This window comes from Antechinus flavipes, chromosome 3 (assembly GCF_016432865.1).
Source record: "Antechinus flavipes isolate AdamAnt ecotype Samford, QLD, Australia chromosome 3, AdamAnt_v2, whole genome shotgun sequence".
Taxonomy (NCBI): Eukaryota; Metazoa; Chordata; class Mammalia; order Dasyuromorphia; family Dasyuridae; genus Antechinus; species Antechinus flavipes.
This window is the reverse complement of record NC_067400.1, coordinates 76674707-76698824: the sequence shown is the minus strand read 5'-3', so window position 1 is coordinate 76698824 and position 24118 is coordinate 76674707. Positions and strand designations below refer to the sequence as shown.

General features: G+C 35.0%; 1 protein-coding gene and 1 long non-coding RNA gene across 2 annotated transcripts in view; one reads left to right on the top strand and one right to left on the bottom strand.

The window, feature by feature from the left end:
- Positions 1 to 24118, bottom strand: part of METTL21A (methyltransferase 21A, HSPA lysine) — a 79479-nt gene that overhangs the window by 20838 nt on the left and 34523 nt on the right. The window lies entirely within an intron of this gene.
- LOC127553177 (uncharacterized) overlaps positions 400 to 24118 on the top strand; it is a 57824-nt gene continuing 34105 nt past the window's right edge. The window contains exons 1-2 of the long non-coding RNA XR_007951688.1: positions 400 to 470; positions 721 to 818. This is a non-coding gene — a long non-coding RNA (uncharacterized LOC127553177). The remainder of the gene's footprint in view (positions 471 to 720; positions 819 to 24118) is intronic.

Genomic DNA, 24118 nt, shown 5'->3' with positions numbered 1-24118 from the left:
CCTAGAGTAAGAGATAAACAATTTGGCTAGAGGACAAAATATGGCAGGAAATGGAATGAGATAAGTATGGGTTGGTAGGACAGTTCCAAAGGAAGGCCATGAATTCAGGCAGAGTAATTTGAACTTTACTCTTCAGGCAACAGAGTTCCACAAGAGACCTATGGACAGAGTAGTAATAATCTGTTGGTGGTAGTGATGAGATCCTCGGGTTGGCAGAGAAAGCCTGAAGTACTGATAAGATTATAATGATCGCTGAGGCAAGCAGGGAAGGGCACTGATGGGGATCAGTTCAGCCTTACAGTCCCATCCCCTTGGGGACTTTATCCAATCAGAAAGCCCAGTTATGATGTCAAACCCCTGAGGTTAAATGTCCCCTTTAAGTCTTCCCTTTTGGGTTAACCCACCAAAGCCCCCAGTGTCTTTCCTCTCACCCCCTATCATGTCTCCTGGTATATTTCTCCTTTTTACAGGTAACTAACTCTTTTAGGGTGCTAAACTATGGATTTGTTCCACCAGTCAATGGCATATTCCCACCTCATGGTTAATTGTGAGTTCTACTAGGGAATTTGTCTTTTCCCTTGTTCACTGTTGAAACCCTTTTCCTTGCTAACTGTTATATGCTCTCCTAAATTTATTTCATATTTACCACTCATGGTGCCTATTTTGCCTTTTCATCTTATCTGTAACCTCTTCTTATAAATAAATGTTCCTTCTGACAAGGAGAAAGCCCTTATGATTGCAGTTCCAACCTCATCATTTGGTACCAAACCCCAGTCTCATCAGCTGGAAGGATGATTTGAAAGGGAAAAAGAGTAAAGGTAAGAAAGCCCCATGGGAGATCCCAGACACTTGGTTTCCCAATTTTCTCTAAAGTTTACCACACATTACATAGATATGGCTCTCTTATCTCCGTACTAAATGATACGTTTCACAAGGGCAAAGGCCATTTAAGCATTTGTCTAAAATGCCTATCCAAACTCCTAAGGCATACCATACACAGAGTAGTCACTTAGGAAATGTCTAATAATTTTCTTTCATGCAGGAATTTCCATCAGTCCTGATATGTCCATCCATCCCTGGGGTCTTTTCAACCTGGAATATCCCACCGAAGGTCATGTCCTCTCTTCTCTCTCTGGTTAAGTTCTTCCTGAAGCCTCCATTTTATGGAGAAAATCAAGCTGACTTTTATTCCCTTCCCAGCTGAATTTAAGTTTAACTTTAAATTTAAGTATCACTAAACACAGTTTAAATTTAAAAGCTATTGTTCCTGGCTTCTGGACTTTATATGAAATTCCTATGAGCTGGAACTTTCATTTCTCTCTTCTATCCTACCCAAAACCTCCCTTCAAGTTCCTTTTGTATGTTGCCTTTCCCCCATTAAAATGGAAGCTCCTTCTTTAAATCCCCAGGACCTAGCTCAGTACCTAGTACTTACAGAGTTTATCTTCTGCACAAGAAACTTAAGCATTTCTGAATTGCTGATCAGATCACGCATCAAATACTCATAATTAATGTTTAAAACCCTCCATAATTGTCACCACCTACGGAATCTCATTGACCCTTACAGAAACTAAATTATCATAATGTCCTCAGCACCTTTGTCAAATTAATATTTAAATTCATTCAAGTCTCTGTATTGAAGTCAATTGTAAAAAAAAAAAAAACACAAAACCTTGAGTTCGAATAGTTTTTTTAAAAACTTCAATTGAAGTAAAATATGATAATTAAAGTCCTACTTTTATTTTTAATTCTATAGTCTTTAAATATTAGCTCTATTTTAGCAACTCAATAACAGTTTCTTATTCTAATTAGCTACTTTTGTTTTAGAACTTAACAAATGTGGGTGGGTTTTTGTCTCATAAAATTAAAGTCATTATTTTGAACCTTGCATGGAGCTTTTTATTCTTTTCTTAGGCAGATAATGTCCCCTAATTTGGTTGTGGGATGAATCATTTATAAATGATGCTAGCTATTTAATCATATCATCCTTAACATGCAATGTGTACATAAAATAATGTTTTCCTTTTGAAAACATCTTTTGGAACATTATCCATTCATACATGTAGAGTACAATATATGTATACATAATATGCTATTGTTGTTTAGTCATTTCCAATTCTGTATTATCCGTGAATCAAGGCATGCTGGGCTTTTCTAGCTTCCACTGTCTTCAAAAGTCTGTTCAATCTTATATTTGTGACTTCCATGCTACCATTTATCTGTCTCATCCTCTGCCATCCCCTTTTCCTTTTGCCTTCAATCTTTACCAACTTCAGAGTCTTTTCCAGAGTTCTCTCTTCTCATTGTGGCCAAAGCATTTAATTTTCAACTTCAGTATTTGTCCTTCTAATGAATAGTCTGAATTAATTTCTTTAAATATCAACTAATTTAATCTCTTTGCTTTCCCAGGGACTCTCACCAGTCTTCTTCAGGACCACAATTTAAAAGTGTTAATTTTGCAGCACTCAGCTTTCCTTATAATTCTCCTCTCACAACTATATATTGCTATTGGAAAGATTATAGCTTTGACCCTTTGGACCTTTGTCAGCAAAATGATGTCTCTGCTTTTTAGTATGGATGTGTGCACTACATGAAGATTAAATGAAAAAAAAAAGCTATCATGACATTGCCTGATCATTTTGGTGAAATTACATTGCAGATATTGTACAATGATCAACTCTTCTCAGAAATACAATATCTAAGACAATTCCAAAGAACTTAGAATGAAAAATGCTATCTCCCCTAGTGAAAGAACTGATGGAATCTGAATGCGGATTAAAGCATACTATTTTCACTGTATCTTTTCATGATTTCCCCTCCTTGGTCTGTGCTTTCTTTTGTAACATGACTAATATAATGTTTTTCATGATTGCACATGTATAACCTGTTAACAAATTGTTTATGATCTTAAGGAGGGGAAGGGGAGAGAGAAGAAAAGAATTTGGAACTCATTTTTTAAAACTAACGTTAAAAATTGTTTTTACCTGAAATTGGAAAAAATAAAATATTCGAAAAAGTAAAAGAAAAAAAGTGTTTTGTAAAACTTAAAATGTTATATAAATGTGCACACTATTATTAATGTCTGAGATGTCATCCATCATTATTCTAATAATAATAATAATAAATGCTTGTTATTATCACCGTGATTTAAATAATGCTTGGCACAGTGCCTAGTACATTGTAGGCAATGAAAGAAAAAGATGATTTAATTTCATTTAAACTGAACTGAACTATAATGCAGATTGCTCAGGGTTTAGCAAAACTTCATCATCAGCCAGGTTTTAGGGGTGAGTGAGTGTAAAAAGGGTCCGGTCTAGTTATAAGAAAATTGTTCAAAATAACTTGGTTATCATCAAATTTCATTGGTAACAATTTTTTTTCATTGTACTGAGGCAAACCAAAATGGTCTTTCTAAAAGCTGAAGATCTTCTCTATTGTATTGTACTTTAATACTGCTGATCCCATGATTTATAATATGCGATATAGGGCTAGTGAGGTGGTAGAAATCACTCAATCAACTAGTATTACTTATTAAACACGAGTTCCTATGTGCCAGGCAGTGTGCTAAGTGCACAATCTAAGATACAAACAACTACATATAAACAAGCTACATGCAGGATAATTTGAAAGTAAGCAATCTAAGAAGGGCACTAAGATGAAGTAGGAATGAGAAAAGCTTCTTGCAGAAGGTAGACTATGGGAAATCAGAAGGCAAAGAGGAAAAAGAGGAGGGAGAGCATTCCAGACTTGAGAAGAAAAAAAGAACCACAAAAAAGTTTCTCACCTTTATTTTATTCCTTCTGCCTGATTAACTTTTATGGAACATTTTGTTAACAGAAACATCTCTATCATTACTTTTATCCTTATTTCTCATAACAAAATTCTAATGAGAAAAGGCATTTTGTTAGGTGCAAATAGGCTGCAACATGCAATTAAATAGGAACTGGAAAGAACAGGAATCAAGGATATCATCAAATAATTGTATGAAGTAAAGTGAAGATGGACTGGTCACATGGCAATCAATCACTAAACATTACACTTACTAGTTATGTGACCCTGGGCCTATAATAGGTGCTTCATAAATGCTTGTTTCCTTCCTCATGGTGAGCTCTGGGGAAAACTTAAACAAAAGTCACCAAAGGATTACGTTCGTAACCCTTTCTATTCTATTCTATTCTATTGTTAGAATGCTCATGTCAATAATAGTTAGCATTCACATATCACTTTAAGCTTTGCAAGGTGCCTTGTATTTATCACAAATACTCCTCACAATCCTGCAAGGTAGGCACTATAGTTATCCCCATTTTGCAGGTAAGAAAACTGAGGCAAACAGAAGTCAAGTGACACATGCAGGTTCACACAGAAAGTAAGCATATGTGGTACTTTTGTACTCAAGTCTAACTCCAAATCCAACACTCAGTTCACCCAGTCCCCTCATTAAGATCCCAGATCCACTTGATGGTGGAGTGATTATGTGCTTAGTACTGAGGATACAAGGAAAAGTATAATCAGCCCCTTTTCTCAAGGAACTTGCGTTCTAATAATTGGCTAATGTTTTATTTGGGATGTCCTAAAAATCTGAGGCTTTTGTTATTAAAGCTTATGCTGTTAGAGCTTAAAACACACTAAGACCTGTGAGATACCCTGTACAGGCTGACAACATACCTTCCATGTGAGATGGGTGGAATTATTACTCCTATTGAGATAATTAAGAGGAAACTGAGGTTCAAAGACGTCATCTAGAAGTTGAGTATCTGAGGCAGGGTAGAAAATCCAGCTCTTCCTTCTATAGCCATTATGTGTCAGAAGGCTTGCATTGGCTTTTCTAAGTCAGCACTTGGAGCCTTCTGTGAAATTGTGTCTTATAGCCTGGTTGGGTAGACTAGATAATCTGGTTGGCTCTGGCTGTCCCTGTGTAAGAACATCTTAAAAAGGTCTACAGGATAACCAGAAGGTCCAGGCAAGGACTAGTGACCTTTTTCAGTCCCCATACTCCTTGACTTTCAGAACAAATTTTGTACCTCCTATTCCATATGAAATGTGAGAATTGGATGAGATTTTAGTTTCCACCCAGTTATGTTAAAAATCAGAAATAAAACTGAAATTGGAGAAATGAAACTGAAACTTAAAGAAATGAAACTTGGGAATTAGGCTGACATGGAACAAAAGAAGCAAAACAGAGAGGGACTGCTAACGTAGTGACTCACAGGGAACTAGGACCTAATTAGGTGAATTAGTTGCTTCCCATAGGCTGTAAACTTTATAGTATCCAGCCTATGGGGGAAACAGGAGAAGGACTTGCTTTCGGGGACAAAGAATAAAACACTGTGTTTTTGTGTTTCAAGGGTGTGCCCACTAGGTTAGATACCCGCTCTTGCAAGAATGTAAAATAAAATTTTTTCCTGGATTTCATCTGAGAGTTAGTGGAGTTCTTGGTAAAACACTTATTTCTTTTTCTTTGGCTAAGGCAATTGGAGTTAAGTGACTTGCCCAGGGTCACACAGCTAGGAAGTGTCAAGTGTCTGAATTCAGATTTGAACTCAAGTCCTCCTGATTTCAGGACTGGTATTCTATCCACTGCACCACTTAGCTGCCCCCAAATGCTTATTTCTTACAAAGAAAATAAATTCTAGAATTTACCTTACCTGTGCACATAAAAAATTAATTTCAATGATGTAGTATAGCTCTTTTCCAAATATTTCCCAAATAACTTGAAAAACTTTTTTTTTTTCTTTCTAGGGGCAATCAAGATTAAGTGAATTGCCTAGGGTTACACAACTAGTAAGTGTCTATGAGCTCATTTGAATTCACATCTTTCTGATTCCAAAGTAGATGCTTTACCCACTACCCCCTAATAATTACCACTTAAAGACTTTGAACTGCTTAGGGGTCCCCTACCCTAAAGTATGGAGTTTAGTTAAATGGTCTAGAAAAGCATAGAAGAGGACAGAAAAGGATTCATTAAAAATCCCCTGGAGTCATCTACACCTTCAAACTTTTTCCTCACATGTCACCTTAATCTTACATAATTGCAAAGTGAAAATAATAAGAGCAAACTTCTAAATAAGGATCATCTAGTTACCAAGACACCACAATATATGAATATCAATATTCAGCTGCTTCATTTTGCTAATGGAAAAAACATCCCCTCCCTATTAAAAAAAAATCTCCAAAAAGCTGCTGCTTCTACCGAATAGTCTTGTTTCACAACAAGGCACCGTTTGGGAGGGTTTTTCAGTATTTTCTGCATTCTCTCAATACTTCTAATTTTATCCATCTCTTAGATGGACACTAATGCTCTGGTAGCAAGGCGTTAACTTGTAATTAGGCCATTGAAGCCTTAACTGATAAGAGTCAAAGTACTCTCTGATATACAGAATCATAGAGTTAGTTGTAAGGGACTTCAGCTGTGGAAGCTCAAGTAGGCATTTTACAAATGGCCAAAGACTCTGCAGTTGGAGATTTTATCCAAAGAAGCCAATGGGCTTGCAGGTGCAGTAGCCCTCAGAAAAGAAGGAGATGGTCCAGCGTGAAGAGGTATTGGAGGAATCAGCTCCTTTCAAAGATCTGATTGTCAAATTTTCCCTGTGAGCATGAAATATGCAAATACTACAAAGTCATCTTCAGTCTGGAAGTTGATACACACTTATTGAACACTAATTTTGTTCCAGGCATTGGTCTAAGGGATGGGGATACAAGGAGGGGAGGGAAAGGAAGAGAATAAGCATTTATTATTTTTCTATTATATGCTAATGTACTATGCTAAGTATTTTGCAAATATTATCTCAGTTGATCCTCACAACAGTAAGGTATGTAGTGGTATTATCCCCATTTTACCGATGGAAAAACAGAGCCAGACAGAGCCAAACTTGCTCAGAGTCACACAGCAAATTTAGCATCTGGAGTCAAATTTGAGCTTTTTGACTCCAGGTCCAGCACCGTGTGCACTATGTCACCAAGATGCTTCTCTTTTACAAAGAAAGGTATAAAGAGCCCTTGTTCTTACATCGGATACAATGAGATAGGGCCAATAACATGCAAGCAACTGTGACTCCAGTTGTAAAGTCCATTGGTATATTGAGGCTTTGATTCTCAAGGATGCTGGCCCTCTGGCCACTCATCAAGGAGCTTTGACCACTTCTTGCTTTCAGCTTAGAGAGAAAAATGGAAAAGATCACTCCCATTTCAGGTTGCTGAAGGAAAAGATTCTGGAGAATCGCAAGAGAAGGGAGAAATTTCTAGCAGCTCTCTATTCCCAGCTAGCTACAATAGAGATTTTGGACAGTTTTCTCTTGGATGTGATCGAGGACACTTTTTTTTGCTTGAGCTGAGCCATCTTGTTCCCAGAGGAAGAACTCCCTCACTCTATATTTCCAGGAATGTAGCCTCCACTGTATATCTTCTCTGATTCCTGGTTTATTACCTATTTGGATAAATTAATTTCCTTTGCTATTCACTAAATGTGAAAATGTATTTGGTTAGAAAGGGGTCAAGCCTTGTATATAGAACTTAAGTTATTTCCCTCCCCTCAAAAAAGACAAAAGCAATAAGAAGGTATAGAGAAGAAGGGAAAGCATTCCCAGCATGGCAGGGCAGAATTGGGAGATTGGAATGATTTGTTCAAGGAGCAGCAAGAGGCCAGAGTCACCAAATCACAAAATCTCCGGTAGGATGCAAAGTGTAAAGGAAACTGTAATAGTGTAGGAGGGAGCAGGTTATGCAGGACTTTGAATACCAAGTACAGGATTTTGCATTTGATTCTGGCAGTGAGAAGGAGTCATTGGAATTTACTGAATTAGGGGAGGTGACATGATCAGACCTCCACTTTAAGAAGATTGCTTTGACAGCTGAATAAAGGTTTGATTGCAGTGTGAACAGATGAGTGTGAACAAAATCAAGTAGGAGGTGAGGGGTGATGGTACACTGGGCTGGTGATAATGTCATAGGACAGAAGAGGGCATAGATGATAGATGATACAAAAGTAGATCCTATAGGAATGAGCCACAGATTAGATATTGGGGTGAGAGACAACGAGGGGGTGTGGATCACACCTGGATTGCAAGCCTGAGTGACATGGAGGATGCGATTCCATCAACAGTAATAAAGAAGTTTGGAAGAATGGAGGATCATGGAGAAGATAATGAGTTCAGTTTGGGACATGTTGAGTTTAAGATGTCTACAAGACATCCAATTTGAATGTCTAATACTCAGTTGGAGATGCTAGTCTGGAGGTTAGGAGAGAGGTAAGGGCTGGATAAGTAAAACTCAGAATCATCAGCATAGAAATAACAATTAAATCCATGGGATCATGTGAGGTCAACAAATGAAAAGATGTAGAAAATCAGAAACACTCACCTTTAGGTAATATGATCTGACAAAAATCTCACAAAGGAGACAGAAGATTGTGTCTCTATTTGACACAAAAGAGTCACATAGAGAGGAGAACCAGGAAGAGAAGTGTCTTGATAACCTAAAGAGAAGAACATGAAGAAGAAGGAGGCAATTAACAATGTTAAAGGCTAAAGAGAGATGAAGAAAGAGGATTGAGAAAAGGCTTTCTAATATTTGGCAATTAAGAGGCAATTGGTAGCTTTTGAGAGAGCAGTCTTGGCTGAATAAAAGGGCCAGAAGCTACACTGTAGAGAGGTAAGGAGAGAGGGACAGAAAAGGAAGTGGAGTCATCTCTTGTAAATGATCTTCTCAAGAAGTTTAGCCACAAATAGAAGAGAGATAGATATCAGACTACAACTAATGGAAATGGATTGATTGTGAGCTTTTTTTTTTTTTCAAAATATATGCAAAGATAGTTTTCAACACTCACTCTTGCAAAACCTTGTGTTTCATATTTTTTCTCCCTCCCTCCCCACCCCCTAGACAGCAAATAACCTAATATTTGTTAAACATGTGCAATTCTTCTAAACATATTTCCACATTTATTATGCTACACACAAAAAAAATCAGATCAAAAAGGACAAAAAATGAGAGAAAAAAACAAGCAAGCAAACAAGGACAAAAAGTGAAAATACTATATAGTGAGCGACATTTAATCCCTATAGTCTTCTCTCTAGATGCAAATGGCTCTCTCCATCACAAGTCTATTGGAATTAACCTGAATCACCTCATTGTTAAAAAGAGCCAAGTCCATCACAGTTGATCATCACATAATCTTGTTGTTGTGATGTACAATGTTGGTTCTAAAAACAACTTAACATCAATTCATATAAGTCTCGTCAGGTCTTTCTGGAATCATCCTGCTGATTGTTTTGTATAGAATGATAATATTCCTTAACATTCATATTCCATAACTTATTCAGCCATTCTCCAACTGATGGGCATCCAATTAGTTTCCAATTCCTTGCCACTACAAAAAGGACTGCTACACAGATTTTCGCACATGTGGGTCTTTTTCTTTTTTTATGATCTTTTTGGGATACAAACCCAAGAGAAACACTATTGGGTCAAAGGTCATACACAGTTTGATGGCTTTTTGGGCTAATTCCAAATTACTCTCCAGAATGGCTGGATCAGTTCACAACTCCATCAACAATGTTATTAGTGTCCCATTTTTCTCACATCCTCTCCAACATTTATCATTATCTTTTCCTATCATTTTAGCTAATCTGAGAAATGTGTAGTGGTACCTCAGAGTTGTCTTAATTTGCATTTGTCTGATCTCAATAGTATTTAGAGCATTTTTTTCATATGACTAGAAATGGTTTTAATTTCTTCATCTGAAAATTATCTGTTCATATCCTTTGACCATTTATCAATAGGAGAAAGGCTGGTATTTTTATAAATTTGAGTTAATTCTCCATATGTTTTAGAAATTAGGCCTTTATCAGAACCTTTGGATGTAAAAATTTTCCCCCAGTTTTCTGCTTCCCTTCTAATATTGGCTGCATGTTTTTTGTTTGTATAAAACCTTTTTAATTTAATGTAATCAAAATTATCCATTTTGCATTTCATAATGTTCTCTAGTTCTTCTTTTGGCCAAAAATTCCTCCCTTCCCCAAAGATCTGATAGGTAAAACTATCCCTTGCTTTCCTAATTTGCTTACAGTATTGTCGAATACTCCTAGAGTCAAGTACCTATTTTGCTCATATTTCAGTATGGGGTGTGAGATATAGATATATGCTAGATTCCTGACATATTATTTTCCAGTTTTCCCAGCAATTATTGTCAAATAGTGAATTCTTATCCCAGAATCTGAAATCTTTTGAGTTTATGAAACAGAAAATTATTATATTCACTGACTATTATGTCATGTGTATATCTGATCTATTCCACTGATCTACAACTCTATTTCTTAATCAAATGGTTTTGATGACTGCTGCTTTTTAATAGACTTTTAGGTCTGGTATTGCTAGGCCACCATCCTTTGCATTTTTTTTTCATTAATTCCCTGGATATTCTTGACCTTTCCTTGTTCCAGATGAATTTTGTTAGCATTTTTCTATATAGAATAATTTTTTGATAGTTTGATTAGTGTGTTACTGAATAAATATACTGTTGGATGGATTGCCATTTTTATTATATCATCTTGGCCTACCCACGAGCATGAATTTTCCAGTTGTTTAGCTCTGACTTTATTTGTGTGAAAAGTATTTTCCAATTATATTCATATAGTTCTTGGGTTTTTCTTGGCAGACACACACCCAAATACTTTATTATATTCACAGGTATTTTAAATAAAATTTTCCTTTTTATCTCTTGCTTCTGGGCTTTGTTGGTAGCATACAGAAATGCTAATGAATTGTCTCAGTTTATTTTATATTCTGCAACTTTGCTAACATTGTAATTCTTTCAAGTATGCCATCATATCATCTGCAAAGAGTTTTTTATTTCTTCATTGCCTACTCTAATTCCTTCTATTTCTTTTTTTATTGCTAGAACCAATATTTTTAGTATATTTATTGAATAATAGTGATGATAATGGGCATCCTTATTTCACCCCTTATATTACTGGGAATGTTTCTAGCTTCTTTCCATTACAAATAATACTTGTTGAGTGGGCCAAGATAATATAATAAAAATGACAATTTTACCTAAATTGTTTTACCAAACTGCCAAAAATTATTTTATAGAGCTAGAAAAATAATAACAAAATTTAACTGGAAGAAAAAAAGGGCAAGAATATCAAGGGAATTAATGGGAAAAAATACAAAGGATGATAGCCTAGCAGTACCAGACCTAAAACTCTATTATAAAGCAGCAGTCATTAAAATCATTTGGTACTGGCTAAGAAATAGAGTGGTGTATCAGTGAAATAGGTTAGATACATATGACATAATAATCAATGATCACAGTAATCTAATATCTGATAAACCCCTAAACTCCAGCTTCTGGGATAAGAACTCATTATTTCCAAAAATTACTGGGAAAAAACTGGAAAATAATGTCAGAAACTTAGCATAAACCTACATTTCACACCCCATACTGAAATAAGGTCAAAATGGGTACAGATTTGGGCATAAAAGGGTGATACTATAAGCAAATTAGGAAAACAAGGGATACTATAAGCAAATTAGGAAAACAAGGGATAGTTTACCTATTAGATCTTTGGAGAAAACTGGAGACACAATACATTTTTGGTGGAGTTGTGAACTGATCCAACCATTTTGAAGAGTAATTTGGAACTATGACCAAAGGTCTATAAAACTGTGCATACCCTTTGACTCAGCAGTGCCACCCAGTACAGATACTGGGTCTGTATCCCAAGGAAATCATCAAGAAGGGAAAAGGACCCTTATGTGAAAAATTATTTGTAGCAGCTCTTTTTGTGGTAGAAAGAATTGGAAAATAATTAGGGGATGGGTGAATAAGTTATGATATGTGAAAGTAATGGAATATTGTTGTTCTGTTAAATGATGAACAAACTGATTTTAGAAAGGCCTGGAAAGATTTACATGAACTGATACTGAATGAAACAATCAGAATCAGGAATGCCTTGTACACAGTAACAAAAAGATTGTGTGATGATCAACTATGAAAGACTTGGTTCTTTTCAATAGTTCAGAGTGATCCAAGGTAATCCTAATAACTTTGGATAGAAAATGCTATCTGCATGCAGAAAAAGAACTATAAAGACTGAATTTAAATCAACACAAGCTATATTTATGTTTTTTATGTTTTTTCTCTTTTGTTCTGATTTTTCTCTCCCAACATAATTAATAAAAAAGTGTATTTAAACAGAAAAAATAAAACAATAAAAAATGAGAAAATAAAAAATTAGAAACAAATAATGTTTGCTGATGGTTTTAGATAGATGCTGCTTTATCATTTTAAGAAAGAGTCCATTTATTCTTGTGCTCTCTACTGTATTTTGTATTTTGTGCTGTATTTTGTCAAAAACTTTTTCTGCATCTATTAAGATTATCATATGATTTCTGTTTGTTTTGTTATTGATATGGTCAATTTTACCCTGCATCTGATATAAATCCCCCCTTGGTCATAATGGATTATCCTGTGATTAAGTTGTTGTAATTTCTTTGCTAATATTTTATTTAAAATTTTAGCATCAATATTCATTAGGGAAATTGGTCTATGATTTTCTTTCTCTTTTGGCTCTTCCTGATGTAGATAAGAGCACCATATTTTTGTCACAGAGGGAATTTGGCATTATTCATTCTTTGTGTATTTTCCCAAATAGTTTATATAGTATTGAATTAATTGTTCTTTAAATATTTGGTAGGATTCATCTGTAAATCCATCTAGCCCTAGAGATTTCTTCCTAGGGAGCTCATTGATGGCTTGTTCAATTTCTGTTTCTAAAATGGGATTATTTAAGTATTTTATTTCATCTTCTGTTATCTGGACAATTTATATTTCTGCAAATATTCATCTATTTCAATTAGATGGTCAAATTTGTTGAAATGCAGTTGAGCAAAAGAACTCCTAATTACAGCTTTAATTTCTCATTGGGGCTAAGTTTACCCTTTTAATTTTTGATAGTGGTAATTTGTTTTTTTTCTTTCCTTTTTCTAATCAAATTAGCCAAAGATATCTATTTTGTTGATTTTTTTCATAGTCAACTTTAGTTTTATTAATTAGTTCAATAGTTTTCTTTCAATTTTATTAATTTCTCCTTTGATTTTCAGAATTTCTAATTTGGTATTTAATTGGAGATTTTAAATTGTTCTTTTTCTAGCTTTTTTAGTTGTATTCATTGATCTTCTCTTTCTCTATTTTAGTCACATAAGTATTTGGAGATATAAAATTACTCCTAAAACTGCTTAGGTTACATTTCATAAATTTTGGTATGCTGTCTCAATACTGTCATTCTCTAGGATGAAATTGTTTTTAATTATTTATTGTTTAACCCACTCATTTTTTAGGATTAGAATATTTAATTTCCATTTTTTAGTCTATCTTTCCCTGGCCTTTTATTGAATGCAATTTTTATTACATCATGAACTAACTGAAAGGGATGCATTTACTATTTCTGTCTTTCTGCATTTAATTGTGAGGTTTTTATGCTTTATTTAATACATGGTCAGCTTTTGAGTAGGTATCATGTTCTGTAGAGAAAAAGCCATATTCCATTCTACCCTCAATCAATTTTCTCCAGAGGTCTCTTATATCTAAGTTTTCTTAGATTCTATTAACCGCCATATTTTTTTTCTTATTTATTTTGTGGCTAGATTTACCTAATTCTGAGAGGGAAAGTTGAAGTCTTCCCTCCCTCCCCCTTTTGCTGTCTATTTCTTCCTGTAACTGGTTTAACTTCTCTAGGAAGTTGGATGTTATACCACTTGATGCATATATTTTTACTATCAATACCACTTCATTGTCTATTGTACCCTTTGACAGGATATAGCTTCCTTCCTTGTCTCTCTAATTTAGACTTATTTTTGCTTTTGCTTTGTCTGAGATCAGAATTGCTACCCTGACTTTTTTTTTTTTTGTTTCAGCTGAAGCATAATATATTCTGCTTCAGCCTTTTACTCTTATTCTATGTGTGTCTCTGTTTCAAATGTGTTTCTTGTAAACAACATATTTTGGATTCTAATTTTTAATCCACTCTTATCCACTTCCATTTTATGAGAGAATTTATCCCATTCATATTCACAATTATGATTACCAAATGTGCATTTCCTTCCATCCTATTTTCTCCCCTGTATATGCCTTTTTTCTCTCTTTCCACCTTGTCTCTCCTTAGTAGTATTTTGTTTCTGATTGATCCCTCTTTCACCCTTAACTCCCTTCTATCATTTCTCCTTCGTTCTGTTTCCCCTTATGTTTCCACCCTCCCTTTTATCTAGCCCCTCCCTTTTCTTTCCCTTTTCTTCCTTTCTCCCCCTCTACTATAACAGGTATTTTCTGCCTCTTTATGTGATCTAATTTACCCCATTTTACCTCCCCTTTCTTCTTCTACAAGTACAATCATTTTTTTCTTCCCTTAATGTCTTTCACATCAGAGAAAAATCTGAGTCAATTTATATCCACACCTTAGGTCTGTGTATGCCCTCTCTTGTTAGAATCTTTACAGGTGTTAAGTCACTAGAGTTGATAGAAACAATGCTTATGTTTACACCTTTAAGAGTTCACGCATTAGTTCACAAGTTTAAGAGATTCACAAGTCAGAAACCCATAATCCCACTCTCTCTCAGAGGAGGAGTCAACCTTTGGGTTCACACCTTTAAGAGATCATATATAAGGAGCTCCTGGAGTCAGTTGAAGAAGAGTAGAACCAAGATTCAGAGAAAGCTGGAGGCTAAAGCTGCAAGAGCTCTTGGAACCAAGGAGGGAGATAGGTCTCTAAGAAAACTAACAGGGCTATTTTGAAGGAGACGACAAAGGATTTAAACTTTTAACACCTGGCTGCATTTGAGGTGATTATTGATTTGAACTGAAACTAAGGCTGCCTCTAGAAGCTTCCTAAGAAACCTGCTCCTAGAGAACGATGATATTTTTAGAGAAGAACACCACACCCTCTAACTATCCAGATAAAAGATACAGTTCTCAAGAATTCTAAGTATTATTTCTCCATCTAGAAATGTAAAAAGTTTAACCTTTAAATAATATTTTTCCCTTTCCTGTTTACTTTTTTATGCCTCTCTTGAGTTCTGATTAAATTTTCTACAATAGAAATGATTGAAAGTCCCTTACTTTATTGAAGATCCTTCCCTGAAAGATGATGCTTACTCTTGCTGGGTAGTTAATTCTTGGTTGATATCCTAGGTCTTTTGCCTTACAGGATATGGCATTTCAGGCTCTTTGATTCTTTATTATAGATGCTACCAAATCCTCGGTAATCCTTACTGGCTCCTCAATACTTGAATAGTTGTTTGTTTGTTTTTCTGAGCTTGCAGTATTTTTTCCTTGAGATTATAGTTCTGGAGTTTTGCAATGATGTTTCTTGGAGTTTTTTCTGTGGAATCTATTTCCAGAATCCAGATTGATGGATCCTTCAATGACTATTTTCTTTGTTGGTTCTAGTATATAAGGGCAGTTTCCCTTGATGATCTCTTGAAGAATGTTGTCCAGACTCTTTTTTTAGTCATGGACTTCAGGTTTCCAATAATTTTCAGGTAGTCCATTAATTTTTAAATTGTCTCTCCTAGATCTATTTTCTAGGTCAGTTGCTTTTCCAATGAGAATATTTTACATTTTCTTCCAGCTTTTCATTATTTTCAGTTTGTTTCACTGATTTTTGATATCTCATAGAGTCATTAGCTTCAATTTGCCTGGTTCTAGTTTTTAATGTATGATTTTTTTTCAGTTAGTTTTTGTATCTCCTTTTCCTTTTAATTAAATCTACTTTTAAAGGTGTTGTTTTCTTCAAAGGATTTTTTTTTGCATTTGACCAATTGTATTTTTAAGAAATTGTGTTCTTCAGTCAATTTTTGTCCTTCTTGTTCCAAGTTGTTAATTCTCTCTTGCATACTTCTCATTTTTTCCTTATTTTTTCTTCTATCTCTCTTATTTGACTTTTAAAATCCTTTATAAGATCTTCCAAGAAGGCTCTTTGGGCTTAAGACCAAAACATATCCCCTTTTGAGGTTTCACATATAAGCATTTTGTCCTCTTCTGAGTTGGTGTTTTAGTCTTCTCTATTGTCATAGGAGCTTTCTATGATCAAGATCCTTCCTTCTTTTCTTCCTTCCTTCCTTCCTTCCTTCCTTCCTTCCTTCCTTCCTTCCTTCCTTCCTTCCTTCCTTCCTTCCCTCCTTCTTTCTTGCTTTCCTTTTTTCCTATTTCATGACTTTTAAAGCAAGCTATGCTCCTGGGGTATAAAGGGTTCTGTCCCAAGTTGCTTGCACAGCTTTGAACCTTGGTTTTGAGCACAGGAGCCCCCCCGTGTTTGGTGTCTTACTCACAGCACTGGAGATAGCCTAATCTAGTCCTGCCTGTTGTTGTTTGGTTTCCCAGGATGGCAGTTTGTCTCCTGCCTTGGTACTGGAGGTTGCCTCCTGGTCTGCTTTTATCAAGCCAAAACCAAGAGTATTGGTTTCCAAAGAGTATAAACAACAATAAAAAATTAATAACACATGCAATAAATAATTGCACAATTTTGTAATAAATATATTTTTCCTCTGTGACAACAAGTATGTGAACATTTGAAATATTAAAGATTTGTTTCTGCAGTGATTTTTAAACCTTAATTATCACACACACAGTGATTTGAGTGTTTGTGCAACAATTACATCAAACTCTGATAGCTTCTAACTAAGCACAGCCTGTTCTTGTAGTTTCTCAATCTGTCATCAAAGTGTTTCCAAACCACCAAAAGAGGTTGACATTCAACATTGGAATGCAACCTGATTCCCAATGGATGCTCAGATACATACACATGCCCTCATTTACATTCTCTATCAGAGTAGCTCTTGTTTCCCTCAATTATCCTGTAATCATATCTTATCAGCTATGTAATCATGTAACCAAAGTGTCATAAATGTTTTTATTCTTGCAGCACCAATGTCAGACTGTTTGAAAAGCATGACTATTGGGCAAGAGCATTACAAGCTCTCTTGAAACCATCAATAACTGTCACAATCTACAGAAACAAATCTTAGATTGCCTCTCATTATATTATTAAAGGTTTTTTTCTCATTTAGATTTATCTTGTGATTGTTTTATTATTTTTCTATTGGGAAAATTTTTAAATGAATTCAACAATGCTGTTCAATCATTCAGTTGTGTTTCTGTGAGCATATAGCAGGTATGCCAATGGTAAAAGAGAATAAAGTCATATTTGAAGTTTTTTTCTTACAAATATTAATTTCTATATATTTTTTTTAAAAATGAGGCAATATATGCAATTGAACTTTAAATAGAATTACTTAATATAGTGCTTGTCATTAATAGAAAAGTAAATATTTCATATAATAACTTGCAATTTATTTTTGTCAATTGGATTGGTAGTGAAAAATAAAAAAAATGAATTTTCGTTTCTCACCAAAAGAGATTATAAAATCCTCCTACAATTTTCCACCAGAAATTTGTGTGTGAATGAGAATTTTCCATTAGTTCTTGTTTTTAATCAAAATGTGGAAATAAATTCTATGTGGAACCAGACTGAAGTCTGTGTTTATTTGCTGTTGAGTAAAATACTGCCAACTTTGTTCAAATAAAAAAGGTCAATATTAAAATTAAGTTTATGTATGATTGTCATGTGATGTTAAACACAAGTTATAACTCATTTTGTTAAAATATTATTGCTATTCAACAAAATGTGTAACATAAAGAAATTTAATATGAAGTCTTGCCAATAATACTAAGCATATGGGATATCTTGAAGGATTATTTCTTCTAATTCTTATTTCTTACAGTTCTTACTTCTAAGTTTTCAATATATAAATATTGTAATTCAATATATAAATATTGTAATATATAAATATTGTAACTCTAAAAGAATTTTATATAACTTTTATTATTTATATAACTTATTTTTATTTATATAACTTATAGGATTTTATATAACTTTTATATAACTTATAGGATTTTCATAATTATAGGTAGAATAAAATTTTATATTTTATCATTATAATTACATGACATAAAATTTAATTTGGAAATTGGGATGGGCAAAAGTTATCATTGTAGCTATTGTAACCGCTTAATGAATAAATCTAAAAGAATACTATGAGTAGTACATTAAATTGCTCTGGGGGATTGCAAAACTCTTTTATGAAAGGCATTTGCAGAACATAAAAACCTTGGGAACCAATCATTTAGTCCACATACCTCCATCTTTTCGATAAAATAATAGAAAGATCGGTCAAATTATTTGCTAAAATCTAGGGAAATAATAGCTATAAAAGTCTACTAGGTTAATAACCCTGCTAAAAATGGAAATAAGGTTAGTCAGTCATGAACAGCTTTTAAAGAATTCTTTGTGATCACTGCTCCCTTTTTGACATAACCACTAACCATCTACTTAATAATATATTCTGAAATTCTTTCTAGAAATTAAAATTAAGCTCATTGGTCTATAGTGGACAGACTATATTCTCTTCCACTTCTTGAAAACTAGAATATTTGTCAGTGTTCAATCCTGAGGCATCCTCACAATTTTCTGTGATCTTTCAAAGACTACTGACAAGGGCTCAGCAGTGACATTTGCTAGGTTTTTGTTGTTGTTCCTGTTGTTTTGTTTTGTATGTAAAGATAAAGGAGTCCAAGTATTTGAACTCAAGGACAATTAAGTACTTTCATATTATCTTCCTACTTTTCTTTTATATCAGCTCACTACTAACCATTTTTATTTTGTCCTTTCCAGTCCAAGGAGCAGTCTGCCTCAATTGCCAAACTTTGCTCCTGCCAACACCTTTTCTGATAAGATCTTCCCAGAGATTCCATTTTAGGGAATAATTAATACCAGCCATTCATTTTCTTTGCACTTAGCCACCATGCTTCAGCTACCTACTCCCTTTGCTCTTGTGGGTTTCTGCTATAGGTTAAGTTCTGTGCAGAACCTCTATTTGGGCAAATGATTGTTGTGAGGAGCAAATGGAATATGCATATAGAGGACCAATAAACCTAAAATCATTGTATAATATTTATATAGTATTTATAATAATATTTTATCATTGATATTATTGTCATCATCATTATTATACTGAATTTTCAAGGATTACAAATTTTTTCCTGAACCAAAAACCCATCTTTATAGAAACAATATTTTTCTGGTGACATTAAAGGGTTGTGACTCATGGGATAAAATAATTTCAGAAGAGTCAAAATTACTATTTCCACCCCAAAGAAAATGGAGAGATAATTGGGTGAGTAGTTGTAGTATATTATCTATACCCAACTGAATGATTAAATTATTCCCTCTTTGAGCCAAAACTGATGAAATCAAGCTTCAGACAATGCTCATCCCCCTTCCTTCTTTCCCTCTATTGTAAAAGAATTTGTGTGCTTCTTCATGTGATCTAATTTTTTACCCATTATGCCTTACCTTTCCTCTTCTCCCAGTACAATACTTTTCCCACCCTTTAATGTCTTTTTTCTTTGATATCATCTCATCAGAGTCCATTCACAACCCTCAGTCCATTTATCCACCCTCTAACTGTCCCAAGAGTTCTCAAGAGTTACAGATGTTATTTTCCCATCTAAGGATATAAGCAGTTTAAGCTTTAAATAACATTTATTTTTCTCCTGTTTACCCTCCCATGCTTCTCTTGAGTCCTTGTTTGAAGATTAGATTTTCTGTTTGGGTTCTAATTTTTTCAAAAGAACTAATTGAAAGACTCTTACTTCATTGAAAATCCATTGTCAATCTCACTGAATACCGTGTTTCCCTGATAATAAGACACTGTCTTATTATTTTTTTGGACAGAAAAACACCAGAGGGCTTATTTTCAGGGAAGGGCTTATTGTAATGAACATTGACAGCAATTTTAATAAACAGGTAAATGTGAACAAAAAAAAGTACCTTTATTCAATAATGATCATGTCATCTTCTTCAACAACATCGTCATAAGTGTCCATACCCTGAATTCCATCCATTTGCTCCTGGTGGGGACGGTGCATATAGAGGGTACCATAATGTAGTGTGTAGCGCAGGAGATCACCTTCACTACAGTAGCAATCTCAATAGGGCTTATTTTCGGGGGAGGGCTTATTTTAGAGGAATTTTACACAGTAAGGGGAGGGCTTATTTTCAGGATAGGTCTTATTATCGGGGAAACACGGTAGTTCATTCTTGGTTGTAACCCCAAGTCCTTTGCCTTCCAAAATGTGGTATTCCAGGCCCTGCAATTCTTTATTTTAAACATCGCTAGATCTTGTGTAATTCTGACTGTTGCTCCTTGATACTTGAATTGCTTTTATCTGGCAGATGTAGCATATTATCAATAAAGATTTTCATGCTTGAAAAAGCAAAAAAGACACTATCAAAGAGATCTATGATTAGAAAACCATATGTGCCAGGCTGATCATATGGAGAAAAGCTAAGAATAATAGATAAATGGACTCAGGACAGTAATAGTAACTGGTAAAATCAAGAGATAGGAAGCAAAGTTCTAAACAATGTTGGGTGGAAAGGTTTACAGGACGATCTAAGCAAAAGCAGCCCAGGACATAGATAGGCTGCTAAGGACAATAAAAAAGGTGTTTGGTTTTTTCTCTAAGTTATATTGTATGAAAGGGAATCAAAGTAGGGTTAGAAAGAGTGTCTTGACAGGATGGTGCTGAATGACAATGGAGAGAAGGCCAAGCTGAGCAACTGTTATTTTTCTTCTACTTTTTTTTCTCTTTCTTCATTTTGCTCTGCCTTCTGGTTCTCCAGATTTTGCCTCTTTTGTCTCAGCTAACTTCTTACCCTAGGATATCTATTTCCTTTAGTTCCCTTCTTCAAGTGGTGGAATCACCACTATGAGGAAGGATACTGGACCAGTCACCCTTTATTCCTTTCCCAATGTGTCATTACTTCCTCTTGCCTACAAATCAGCCCAGAAAGGATTCTTTTATGATTAGGGTATAACTGGACAAGTGCTTGTAATTAGACAAAGGACAAGATGCCCTTGCTTATTTATTGAAGGGATTATAATAAAGACCTATTAATCAGAGGGAGAAGGACTCATGATAGCTTCAGTTATGAGTTTTAAATAGGAGAGGAAGGAGAGTAGTTATAGAGGGAATGAGTGGTTTAAGGAAAATAACCTCTAGGGCCTACTTGAATGATTAAGTGACTTTTCTATTTGATGAGGTAAAATGTTAACCTTGAACTGTAAAACTGTGTTTTGCCCTAATGTGAAATGTTCCTGTGATCAAGAATCCTATACAAGTAATTTCAAAATGTCAGTCAACATATTTAAGCATTTAATATGTGGCAAGTATGGTAGATATTAAGAAAGGTATAAATGGTCTCTCCCCTTAGATAACTGAAATTCTCCTAGGAGAGATAACATGCATGTGTGCATACAAGAGGTATAGAGGGAAGACAATTAACAGTGGAGGTAGGGTTTGAGGGATGGGACAGACTTCTTGAAGAAGACAATATATGAGATGAGTTTTGAAGGAAACCTTGTCTGTACAGACAGTTTGTCTGAAATTTTTGGAAGAGAACAGTTTGCAACTACCTAAAGACTTGATACTCCTCACACGGTGTTATCTATAAACAATATCTGGATTACCTTATCATTCACAGGGAATCCTTCTTATATCCAGACTCGGTGACAGTGACTGACATCTCCCATTCTCCCTGTTCCCATGCTTCACTGAACTGAAAACCAGAAGCTCATTGCACAAAAACATCTCTGACAAAGCCCATGAGGGAAGATTTGGTGGTCTGGGCATTGGTGTAAGACATGCCCTGCTGAAGAAGATCCTTTAGGTTGCTTCTTATTGGGATTTTCTCCATCTCTCTTTTTAGCTTCCTCTGTGCATTATGTTTCCCTGATTATAAGCTCTTTGAATGGAGGAGGAGGGACATTTTTCTTTTCTCATAGCTTAGCACAGTGCTTAATAAATTGTCTATTGACTGAGATAACCCAAACTCACTGATGTCTAAAACTCAAACTACAGTAATACATACACAGTCTTTTCTGGGAAACTGCAGCATTGGGAGAGATTCTTTCAGAAGCTGCCATTCTGGACAAACAGCATCACATTTTCTCTGGGTTGATAATGACAGGGCCCACTCTGTAACCATATTATTGCAGACTCGGTGCTGTGGATGGGGCTGTCAGAACGTAGCTTGTGCTGCTGGTTCAGCCTTCAAGAATGGGTGGTTGAATGCATAATTTTTCCTCCCTTTCTTTTAAAAAAAGAATCAGGAAACAATGCAAAATGGGAGGAAAAACCCTTTTATTTAAGCAGACTGGGCAGGAAATGAGTAAATGATGATTCACATAGAACAAATGTGTGTGTGTGTGTGTGTGTGTGTATGTGTGTGTGTGTGCTTTATCTATGTTCAGAACACACAAAAAAAACTTTATGGAAACTTTTTTTTCCCTGGAATCTGGGAATCTTTAATTATTGAGCTTAATGTTGTTTATCATATCACATATAAGTACTCTTTTTAAAACTACTTTTACTTCTAGTTAATCTATAATATACACATAGCATTTTTAGATAAATCATATGCATTAAAAAGAATTTTCTGTAATGAAGTATCCTTACATATTTCATAAACCATGAAACCCAGTTTTTCCTTAGAGACAATGACAATGATTTTCTGAATCCAGAGGTCATGCAGGCCCAATGAGGCAATCTAGACCAGTGGAAAGAATGCTATGTTTAAAATCAACTGAGAGCAGTGCTACTATACCCCAAAGAGATACTAAAGAAGGGAAAGGGACCTTTATATGCCAAAATGTTTGTGGCAGCCCTGTTTGTAGTGGCTAGAAACTGGAAAATGAATGGATGCCCATCAATTGGAGAATGGCTGGGTAAATTGTGGTATATGAATGTTATGGAATATTATTGTTCTGTAAGGAATGACCAGCAAGATGAATACAGAGAGGCTTGGAGAGACTTACATGAACTGATGCTAAGTGAAATGAGCAGAACCAGGAGATCATTATACACTTTGACAACGATATTGTATGAGGATGTATTGTGATGGAAGTGGATTTCTTTGACAAAGAGACCTAACTGAGTTTCAATTGATAAATGATGGACAGAAGCAGCTACACCCAAAGAAAGAACACTGGGAAACGAATTGTGAACTATTTGCATTTTTGTTTTTCTTCCTGGGTTATTTTTACCTTCTGAATCCAATTCTCCCTGTGCAACAAGAGAACTGTTCGGTTCTGCAAACATATATTGTATCTAGGATATACTGCAACATATCCAACATATATAAGACTGCTTGCCATCTAGGGGGAGGGGGTGGAGGGAGGGAGGGGAAAAATCGGAACAGAAGTAAGTACAAGGGATAATGTTGTAAAAAAAGTTACCCTGGCATGGATTCTGTCAATATAAAGTTATTATAAAATAAAATTAAATTAAATTAAAAAAAAATAAAATCAACTGAGAGACAGCTAGGGAACATGGTGGACAGAGCACTGTTCCTCAAGTAAATAAAACATAAGTTCAAATCGGAGAGTAGACACTAGCTGTGTGATCCTGGGCATGTCACTTAACTTCAATTGCTCCCCGCCCCCCTCCAAAACAAAATAAAGTCAGATGGTCGAGGTTTAAATACTGCCTCCTGCTATCTCAGAGAAATCATTTAACCTTTCTGGGCCTGATCATTCTTTCCTGCAAGAATGGACCTCTAAAATTTCTTCTAACTCTAGGATGCAAGGATGTGCTGATAAATGTTTAACAATCAGTTCTTTTGGAGGAGGGGAGGGATGTAGCCTGACATACTTTTAAGTTTAATCTGCATTTTTAACATTTTCCCCACTAGACAATTAACAAAATAATAAACTAAGCCTTAATTTGTAGCATTTCCTGATTTCAGTATAAGTGCTCACACTGAAAATTGAACAATCACCTCTTGCTTGCCTCTTTCAAGCTGGTTTCAGCACATATTTGTACCAATTCTGCAGATGGGGAAACTGAGCTCAGAAATTCCTAGTCTATACACATAGTTTCTTGACTATAATTGCATACAATAAAAAGTTTTGGCTTTAGCAGGCCCTTGATCCTAAGATTTTCTGTGTTTACAATATTCTGCTTTAAATGGATCATTTGCCACAAGCATCAGTGGGTAGCAGGGAG